The sequence below is a fragment of the Pungitius pungitius genome, chromosome 1 (genome assembly GCF_949316345.1).
Source record: "Pungitius pungitius chromosome 1, fPunPun2.1, whole genome shotgun sequence".
NCBI lineage: Eukaryota > Metazoa > Chordata > Actinopteri > Perciformes > Gasterosteidae > Pungitius > Pungitius pungitius.
The window spans coordinates 20,973,571-20,984,911 of record NC_084900.1 but is presented as its reverse complement, the minus strand read 5'-3'; the positions used below and the strand labels follow the sequence as shown (position 1 = coordinate 20,984,911).

At 46.0% G+C, this 11,341-nt stretch overlaps 1 long non-coding RNA gene across 1 annotated transcript; it reads left to right on the top strand.

Annotated features, from left to right (window-relative positions):
• The first annotated feature begins 3,413 nt into the window (after positions 1-3,413).
• LOC119222623 (uncharacterized) lies at positions 3,414-10,651 on the top strand. Its single transcript, XR_009956655.1, has 3 exons — positions 3,414-4,667; positions 4,788-5,821; positions 5,893-10,651. It is a non-coding gene; the product is annotated as an uncharacterized LOC119222623 (long non-coding RNA).
• Positions 10,652-11,341: the final 690 nt, after the last annotated feature.

Genomic DNA, 11,341 nt, shown 5'->3' with positions numbered 1-11,341 from the left:
TTCAGAGGTCATTCCTCCTTCTCTTCCATGTAAACTTTAATTCCTTAACTTTTCATCTGAACAACAAATCATGTCAAAGGGTTTCAGATCATAAAATGTGTATTGTTACCACACAGCTCAGAGGTTGCAACAAAAAGGGAAGCCACACAAAAACATTGTCAAGGTATGGTTTATTTCCCTTAAATAAGTTCAGGTTGTTCTAATCTAGGTGATGCTGGTGCAGTCGGCCCTGCTAAGAGAAACCCAGACACTCCCTGATGTGCTGTCTTTTATTCTCTTCTAACCAATCAGAGTAATTGGTGAGAGGTGAGTGTTGCAGCTCCTCCCAAACTCTTGGCAGAGCAGCAACACAGCAAGCTGAGTGGGAGGGTCATCACAGTGTAAAGAGCAAGGAAGCTAGTGAGTCAAAAGAACACAATTTATACTGTTTAATGTAAATAATTGATGTTAATTAATTAACCTCCAATGAACTGTGTAGAAAGGGATCAGAGGGGTTATTGGGTTTCCAAAATATTACAGAGGTAGTGCCACTTTCTAAGACTGGTGTGTAGAACTTTTTCTGGGAGTGAATGGGCAAAATCTGGATTGAAAACCTTACTAGTGCTGTAATATAATCACCTAAAAAGGTGTTTAAGCAGTCATCCACAACTGACTCTTTGGTCATTTTGCAAAATGACAAACTCATTATGGCATCCATTAAATCTGATGTAAACTAACGAACACCAATAGCAAGTTTATTGACAACAGTTGTCCTGTGTGAACACACAGAACTTGAGGAAGAGGTTAGCGAGTTGCGCATCACAAGCAGATAATAAAATCTCTATCTCCCTAGAAGAAGCTGAAAAAAAGGACTGTACCGCCGTCAAACCATCACACAGCATTACATGTTCTTACAGATAAAAACGTTGATAGGGGCTTGTTTATTGTTGCAGCTCAGAGGTTGCAACAAAAAGGGAAGCCACACAAAAAAAACATTTTTTTTTATATCCAGAAAAACTGGTGAGGTCACGTCCAGAACCGATACAGAAATCAGAATAATACCTAAGTGCCAAATGGGGACTAGGAACAAGAGCGAACAAAAGCCCACCGACATAGACAAGACACTCAACAGCGACATAGGAAACTCAATGAACCAAACAGAGATAAGAGACAAACATGGTTTAATTACACTGGGCACAGGTGGAACACAACAGGGCAGAAAATTAAGCTAACCTAGGTACAACAAGAGGCGGGAAACTACAAAATAAAAAAGGAAACCAACCTAGAAAGTGATGCTCTCATCGTTAAAAAACCCTCTAATGTAAGACTCCAATATGCAGAGGATTCATTGTAATTATCTGTAAACTCATCTCTCATATTCATGGACTACTTTATTACCATTGTACAAGCCCAGTAAAGAAAGAAGTCAAGCATTGGAAAGAGATAAAAGTAAATAAAAAATCCAACCGAAAATTTGGCTGCAAAATATGACCTTTTAAGACCTCCTCCCCCCATATGTCAGACATACATGGAATTTGACTTGGCAGTTGGTGCATGGCAGAAGACAGTACAAAAATGGACAGCATACAACGTAGTGCAGGAATACACCACAGCACTTTTCAAATTTAGGGTTCATCTTCCAAACCTTCTCTATCAAGCTAAAAATACACTCACACAAAAATGTCACCTCAAATTAATAAAGGGAGATGAGTAACTGTTTTTTATGGTACGCTACCATAATTTCTTTTTACATGTTGTGATTTCATGCCAGGCAGTGTCATCAATAGGATGTACACTCACCGGCCACTTCATTAGGTACCCCATGCTAGTAACGGGTTGGACCCCCTTTTGCCTTCAGAACTGCCTCAATTCTTCGTGGCATAGATTCAACAAGGTGCTGGAAGCATTCCTTATGGGAGTTTGGTCCATATTGACATGATGGCATCACACAGTTGCCGCAGATTTGTCGGCTGCACATCCATGATGCGAATCTCCCGTTCCACCACATCCCAAAGATGCTCTATTGGATTGAGATCTGGTGATTGTGGAGGCCATTTGAGTACAGCGAACTCATTGTCATGTTCAAGAAACCAGTCTGAGATGATTCCAGCTTTATGACATGGCGCATTATCTTGCTGAAAGTAGCCATCAGAAGTTGGGTACATTGTGGTCATAAAGGGATGGACATGGTCAGCAACAATACTCAGGTAGGCTGTGGCGTTGCAACGATGCTCAATTGGTACCAAGGGGCCCAAAGAGTGCCAAGAAAATATTCCCCACACCATGACACCACCACCACCAGCCTGAACCGTTGATACAAGGCAGGATGGATCCATGCTTTCATGTTGTAGACGCCAAATTCTGACCCTACCATCCGAATGTCGCAGCAGAAATCGAGACTCATCAGACCAGGCAACGTTTTTCCAATCTTCTATTGTCCAATTTCGATGCGCTTGTGCAAATTGTAGCCTCAGTTTCCTGTTCTTAGCTGAAAGGAGTGGCACCCGGTGTGGTCTTCTGCTGCTGTAGCCCATCTGCCTCAAAGTTCGACGTACTGTGCGTTCAGAGATGCTCTTATGCCCACCTTGGTTGTAACGGGTGGTTATTTGAGTCACTGTTGCCCTTCTATCAGCTCGAACCAGTCTGGCCATTCTCCTCTGACCTCTGGCATCAACAAGGCATTTCCGCCCACAGAACTGCCGCTCACTGGATGTTTTTTCTTTTTCGGACCATTCTCTGTAAACCCTAGAGATGGTTGTGCGTGAAAATCCCAGTAGATTAGCAGTTTCTGAAATACTCAGTCCAGCCCTTCTGGCACCAACAATCATGCCACGTTCAAAGTCACTCAAATCACCTTTCTTCCCCATACTGATGCTCGGTTTGAACTGCAGGAGATTGTCTTGACAATGTCTACATGCCTAAATGCACTGAGTTGCCGCCATGTGATTGGCTGCTTAGAAATTAAGTGTTAACGAGCAGTTGGACAGGTGTACCTAATAAAGTGGCCAGTGACCCCTCGAGACATCACAATATGTTACCAGTAGGATATCGAAGGATAACAACTTTTGTGGTAATTTTACGATATATGGCAGTATGTTACCATTAATTTACAAACATATGTATCCAAGAACAAAAATGAAAATGAATATGTATATGTGTAAAAATAAATAAAAGGAATACAATTTTAAAATCAATCATAACCGGCTGAAGTGTACTCATGGGCACCTCAGATGTTTAGTTTTAAAATCATCAACAGTGTTCCATTTGCTTTTCCATTTTCTATCATTCTAATAATATTTTCTGATTCTAGTGGTAAATGTCTTATTTCTCTCAGACAAAGCCTGCCAAAGTTATTGCGAAATAACCACCAAACCATTGCAGCAAAAAAATATAAATTTCTTAAAGACATAGAAATCGAAATACAACCGGTTTAATCATGCTCATAGCTAGGCTTGGTTAGCCCTGTTTTCAACCTCAGACCCCTGGCAACAATAAGCCCTAAACTACTTAAAAGTACTCCAAACACAACAACATTAGTGTGTGGTGTAATAGTAAGAACATATTCCATGCAGATTTGTCCTGAAATTTTGTACTTAACTTTATGCTCCGCGCATATTACCGTGATATAAGTATTATTTCGCTCAGACAAACCATGCCGAACAAAAGCCATCAAGCCATGGAAGTGAAAGCGGTCAAGCTGTCAGGTTTTTTTGAGCCAGAAATCTCGAGTGACATGTGACGCTCCAGCTGTGTTGAACCGGTGTGCGCTGGCTCCATTTTGTGGCCAGATTGTACTGACACGAGCGTGTGGCGGAGCCAAATGCAGCACAATGGCACGGAGTGTTTGGTTAACGCTTTTATTAAACACGGCTTAACAGCAGGCGTTCGGGCACAATGAGAGGCAGAGCAGAGTTCGGTCCTCAGGATCGGGGAGGAAATGCCGGGAGACAGCTGGTGCGATCGCTGGGCCGGTCGGGGATCCGGAGCACAGGAGCAGAAGCGCCGGGCAGTCCAAGGAGCAGGCAACAGAAACCCGAGGCGCTCAGGCAGGACTCGTGGTCGGCACCGGGGCGGAGACAGACGAACGGTAGTGTTGTTACCTCCGACCCTCCTGCTTCGAAGCTTGTGTCGAAATATGAACCAGTGCAAGACGAAGCAAATGTATCGGTGCTTGGTTCGTTCTCTGCTGATCACGTGATCAGTGACGTCCGAAGCTTCGGCCCCGCTCACAGTGACGTCATCAGTGACGTCCGAAGCTTCGTTCGGGCGCACAGTCACGTGACCGCTTCAATTTGATTCAAATGGGCGCGAAACAGGCTCGGGTTTGTTTGATACAGTCAAAGTCAGTGTTGTTGTGAGTACTAGTTGCAAAGAGCAAATTTACAATGGAACCTGTGGCAAAGAGAGGTCGCTCTGAGATGTGGGAGCACTTTGATTTGATTTCCTCTAACAAGGCTGGCAATAGGCAGGCCAAATGACTCATTTGTATTGTGTAATTATTTATTAATTATGGATCTTTATTTTTATTTGTGTTTTTTAGTTAAACTATACATACCTTTGTAAATTGTGTTGTCGGGTCCAATGTTTGGTTTGCCATCAGCAATTGGCCTATAACAACAACACCTCATCCATGCTGAGGCACTTTCGTGCCAAGCATGAGGCTGGTCAAGCTGCAGCAAGCATCCATGGTGGGTACAATTGTTATAAATATATATGTTTATACATTAATTTTATGCCAGCGTTTACTCATTTAAAAGTACTTGCATTGGTAATATATTATGTATCAACGGCCTGTTGTTGTGTTGTAGGTGAAAGAAGGCCAAAGAAAAGGTCCAGAAGGCTACTGCTGTGGCTTTGACCTCTGATATGTGGACATCCATCCACATGGACCCGTACCTGGCCTTCACTTGCCATTTTGTGGATGAAGAGGACAGGTTGGCTACTGTTTTGCTGGCAGTTGCCAAGTTTGGGGAGCGGCACACGGCTTCAAATATTGCCTCTGTGAAAGGGTCCATAATGGAGGAATGGGGAATCCCCAAATCCGAAGTTATGTGCCTAACCACAGATGGGGCCTCCAACATGACCTTGTGTAGTACCATGATGGAGATCAGGCACAGCCACTGCATTGAATTTAGTTGTGAAGAAAGCAATGAAATTAACACCTGGTCTGGAGGAGGTCCGCACTAAGGCAAGGGATATTGCCACACACTTTAGAACTAGCACTGTAGCTAGAGAGCGCCTTCTCTGTCTCCAGAAGCAAAGGGGTGCTCAATGCACAAAACTCATTCAAGAGGTGGAAACAAGATGGAACAGCACCCTGGACATGCTGCAAAGGCTGTATGAGCAGAGAGAGCCAGTGGGTGCAGCCTTGGCCTCTCTGCAAACAGATGTGTCACCACTCACCTCAAACCAGTATGCCAGTATTGGTCAGTGCATTGCACTTTTGGCCCCGCTCAAAGAAGCAACAGTCGAGCTTTCTACAGAGAAACACGTGTCTGGATCTAAAATAATTCCCTTGGTAAAGATGTTGCGCCACACAATTCCAGCCAAGCAAAGGCAGCTGACTGATGAAATGGCAAAAGTTCTGGGAAAGCATTTACTAGGCCTAATGCACGAGAAGCTCTAAACTATGAACTGGCTGGACAGCACGCTCTGGCCACGCTCCTGGATCCTCGTTTCAAAACGATGGGGTTTTGCAACCCCACAAACCAGCAAAATGCCATAAAAAAACTTACTGCTGAAACAGTGACTGTGATAAGGCAACAATCACCTGATCCTGCACCCTCACATGATGAAACACCATCAACTTCAGAAGATGCACCTTCAGCGTCTGATTCCTCAGGTAACGACCTACTGTCAATATATTGCTTATATGTATAATATACATCTTAATGCATTCCTATACCATTTCAGGACTGTGGGATCTTTTAGACACCCAAGTTCTTGAGAAGAAGACGGTGAGAAGTGCGTCAGCCAATGCCACTGTGGAGACCACCAGATATTTGGCCGGGCCAAACATTCCACGGAGTGAAGACCCGCTGAAATATTGGGTCAAACACAAACATGTGTACCCACATCTATTTGTATTGGCTTGTAATCTTTTGAGTATCCCTGCCTCATCCGTACCGTGTAAGCGTGTTTTTTCTAAGGCGGGGGAAATAGTTTCTGCAAAAAGAAACCGACTTAACCCCAATACTGTAGAGAAAATTGTGTTTCTCAATAAAAATCAATAATAATTCCATGGCCCATCTCATGTGTCCAGTCATAACAAACCTGTCCAAAAGCACAATCACTGCCCCACTGACCTTTCCTCTGTAAATCACTTCCCACATTCCAGATTCAAACAATTCACATCAGTCCCTATGACTGCCATGAAGTGCACATGCAGTAGGAAGTACTTGCTGGTATTTTAAATGATATTGCTTACATATAACTCTATACTACATATATAAATCTTCTATTAATTCTTCTGCTAGTATGATCACATAGATAAGTGTTTGTTCTACTTCTTCCTAATGTACAGAGAATTGAAATACACAAACAAGGACACAATTCAAACCTGAAAAACAATAGTTTTATTCATATAGGAATCCATGTATTTATTGGTTCAACTTTTCATAATCATGTTCAACCCACAGAGACTGGGCCAAAATACACTGGTAGGCCATTTGAAACATGCACTACAAGTTTTCAACAGCAGAGGTCACCATAGAGTTTTCAATACAATTGGCTGGAAAGCTTCACTTTGCCATCACTAACGAACGGGTCGGGAACAGGGTTGAAACAGGGAGATCAGTCCAAGGTAGAGTGCTGGAGAGACTTGCATGACGCGAAGAACAATCTGGCAATGACAGGCTGGGTGTGCAGTGCTTATGTAGCGGGGCTGATTGTGAATGTGAAGCAGGAGTGGAAGGCAGGAGAGTGACTGATTGTGGATGCGGGGCAGGTGTGGAAGATCGAGCTGGCAGGTGAGTGTGACAGACGCGCTGCGCTGACCGTCCTCCGCTGCCTCTTCCTCTGGCTCCACGGGTTAGCAGATGAGTGTTTGTTCTGTGGTAAAATGGTTGACTCGGGTGCTGAGCAGAGTTTTTTGGACACCGAGGTGGTTTCTCAGGCAAGAATCTGAACGGAACCACTAGTTCCTCCGGTCTGTGTGTGTGCGTTAGACGGAAAATCCCTAGCCCTTGTCACCCACCGCACTGAGCTCTTACTCCTTATTTCGTCTGGTAACCACCGTGAGGTAATTCAGTTTTTTGTTTTTTCGTCTCCTAAGACCCCCCTAGTTCTCGGACATCCGTGGCTGAAGCAACATAACCCTCACATCGACTGGACCGCAAGATCAGCGAATGGAGTAAGTTCTGCCACTCTTCCCGCCTACAGTCTGCGTTGCCCCAAACCGGGGGCAGTTTCACTCTCCCAGAGTCTGCCCCTCCTGATCTGTCTTTGGTGCCTACGGTGTATCATGACCTCGGCGAGGTATTCAGTAAGGAGAGGGCTCTCTCCTTGCCACCGCATCGTCGTTATGACTGCAATCAAGCTGCTACCGGGTTCCACCTTTCCCTCAAGTTGCTTGTATAACCTGTCACGACCTGAGAGAGAGGGAATGGAGACTTATATTAATGACTCACTGGCCGCTGGAATGATCAGAGCATCTTCCTCGCCTCTCGGGGCAGGGTTTTTTTTTGTGAGGAAGAAGGATAAGACCCTCCGTCCTGTATTGACTTTCGGGGCTTGAACAACATCACGGTTAAGAATAAGTACCCTCTACCACTAATCAGTTCTGCCTTCGAACCCCTACAGGGAGCCACCATCTTCAGCAAGCTGGACCTAAGAAGCGCATGCCACCTGGTACAAATTTGTGAAGGAGACGAGTGGAAGACAGGGTTCAATGGCCACTTTGAATACCTGGTAATGCCTTTTGGGCTGACCAACGCTCAGGCGAATCAAAGCGTTGGTGAATCATGTTTTGAGAGATTTTTTGAACCGGTTTGTCTTTGTTTACCTTGATGATATTTTGATTTTTTTTCTGTAACCTCTCAGAACATCAACTTCATATACGGCAGGTCCTCCAGAAGCTTCTGAGAACAAGCTGTTGGTAAAAGCCAAGAAATGTGAGTTTCACGTCAACTCTGTGGGCTTTCACGGCTACATCCTTGAGAGTGGACAGGTAAGGATGGACCCGGAGAAGATTAAAGCGGTGGCAGAGTCGCCGGAATCCTCCTCCAGGAAGTTGTTGCAACGGTTCCTTGGTTTCACCAACTTTTATCGCCGTTTTATCCAGGACAACAGGAGAATTGCTGTTCCCTTGACCAGACTTACATCTCCTGCAGTTCCTTTCCAGTGGTCTTCTGAAGCAGATCGAGCTTTTGTCTTATTGAAGGACCGCTTCACCTCTGCGCCCATTCTGGTACAACCAAACCCTTCTCTACAATCTGTTGTTGAGGTTGACGCGTCTGAAAGTGGGGTGGGAGCGGTCCTCTCCCAACACTCCGGACCTGGACTAAAATTGCACCCATGTGCATTTTTTTTCTCGACGCCTGTCTCCAGAGGAGATCAACTATGATGTCGGTAACTGGGAACTTCTAGCTGTAAAGTTGGCTCTGGAAGAGTGGAGTCATTGGCTGGAGGGATAGGAGACCTTTCATTGTGTGGACGGACCACAAGAATCTTGCCTACATCCAGTCAGCTAAACGTCTTAATCCCCGTCAGGCCCGTTGGGCATTATTTTTCGGCCGTTTCAATTTTTCCATCATGTTCCGTCCAGGATCAAGGAACATTAAGCCGGATGCCCTGTCCCGCCAGTTCACGGTAGAGGAGTCCTTGAGGGGATCAGATACAATCCTGCCCGCATCGTTTGTGCTGGGAGCTCTGACCTGGGAGGTGGAGGCAGCAGTTCGGGAAGCGCAAGACGTGGACCAAGTCCCCAGCACAGGACCGGCAAATCGGCTGTTTGTTCCGGAGTCAGTCCGCTCTGAAGTCCTGCAGTGGTGACATTCCTCTCGGTTTGTGTGTCATCCAGGGATTAGTCGTACGTTGGCTCTCCCCAGACGACATTCTGGTGGCCTGCCATGGAGGGGGACACTAGGGGATATGTCCTCGCCTGCCCGGTTTGCCCGGGCCAAAGCCTCTCATCGACCACCGATGGGGCTGCTCCGCCCCTTTCCAACGCCTGGTCGTCCTTGGTCCCACATAGGTGTAGACTTTGTCACCAACCTACCTCTTTCGGATGGGAGGACCACGATACTGACTATTGTGGACCGGTTCTCCAAGGCAGCCCATTTTATTGGCCTCCCCAAGCTTCCGTCAGCCCATGAGACAGCGACCCTCTTAACAAATCATGTCTTCCGCCTTCATGTTATTCCGTTGGTCTCCGACCGTGGTCCTCAGTTCATCTCGCAAGTTTGGAAGTCGTTTTGCCACGCCCTGGGAGCTACGGTCAGCCTCTCAACTGGATTCCACCCACAGACTAACGGACAGAATGAGAGGGCTAGTCAGGACCTGGAGGCTGCCATACGCTGTATGGCCGCTTCGAACCCATCTTCCTGGAATACTAAGTTGGATAGAGTATGCACACAACTCTCTACCCACTGCTGCCACTAGAGCATCACCATTCGAGGGATCGATGGGTTATCAACCCCCATTGTTCCCAGCCGAGGAGGAGTTGGCTGTTGCAAGATTTGGAGGGACACCCAGGCAGTGCTGTTGAGGACAGCTGAGAGAAACAAAAGGACTGCTGATTGACACCGAACCCAGGCACCGAACTATACACCAGGCCAGAGGCTGTCGGCTAAGGACATTCCATTGAAGACAGACTCTAGAAAATTAGCACCACGTTTCATCGGCCCATACGTAATTAAGAAGGTCATTAACCCCTCCACAGTCAGACTCATCATCCCAAAGTCCCTCAGGGTTCACCCTACCTTTTCATGTCTCCCAGTTGTTACCAGTCCTCTGTCCCCTCCGGCCACTCCTCCTCCTCCCGCCCGGGTCATTGACGACCATCCTGCTTATACAGTCAGACGACTACTAGATGTTAGGCGGCGAGGTCGGGGTTTTCAGTATCTCGTGGACTGGGAGGGTTACGGTCCAGAGGAGAGGTCTTGGGAGCCTCGTTCATGCATTCTGGATGCTGACCTAGACCGGGACTTTGACACGGCCCACTCGGACAAGCCAAGAAAATCGCCTAGAGGCTCCCGTTAAGGGGGGGGTACTGTCATGCTGTCAACTGTCAGTCCAGCACCCCCTCATGTTTTTGTTCGAATTACCTTTGTTTCCCAGATCTGTCAACAGAAGGCCACTCCCCCTTGCTCTGTTGCAGAGGGTGTGACTGAAACAGCTGACGGAGATTTACCATCATGGACAGCCCTACGTAAACCTGGGTCTTCATGCCATTCGCCGCCAGATCGTTCCATCATCAGAGTGGTAGCTATACGTACAGACTGGTTGTTTATGCGAATTAGACTCTGTTGCTCACCCTGTCCAATCTTTTTTGCCATAGAGTACCGGGACCCGACTTACCTGCTGGCTGGCCTTCCAAGACAAGTACCCGCTCCTGACAAAGACCTGTCCTCGGCACCCTTTTGTTTGTCTGCAAATAAATCTATTTTTCTCCCTAAGAAGACCTCCCTGTGACTCCTCTGTGCTGCGCTTGGGTCCATGCCCTACACTAAAACACAACACAAATACTTAACCTTAATGGAAAAACGCTATTGATTGAATCTTTCCTGTGAGCTCAGTGTCCTATCTCGATGAAGTCATAATAACAAACAGTCCCAGGTTGAATCAGTTTTAATCATATTTCACCCAGAAAAAAGTCCCCTCAACCAGGGGTACATTTGGCGTAACTGATCCAGAGGGAGAAGATGGCACGTCTGGTCTGGAGGAAAATGCAACGAGAGAGATGGGGAGGCTTGGTAAGAAAACAGAGATGGTGATACATTTATGCCAGGAATAAATGTATAAAAGGCTGCCATGTTTTATCAAATGCATTAAAATGCCTGTGATTTTCCTCTGAGGCCATTAATAAAGTAAAACACATGCATGGATAATTTATTAAAGTGTGCCTCGTGACATTCATTACTACGGAGGCAGCAGCCCTCAGCTGTACTGGTGTGGCTCGCTCACACACACTAGTCTGAGTGATGCACCTCTAGTTCTTTACGGCTAAAAGTGTCACTATAATTGATTGGAGGAGTGGAAAGAAACTGTAAACTGTCTAAATTACAAATTGAACAGAGAATCATTTCGGCCAAAGAACTTTTAACATTTAAACAATTCATTCTCAATGAGCTGACTGACGCCTTGTGGCTGAGACCGCACCTTCTTCTTCAATTCATTTTATTTTGTATAGCCCACAATCGCA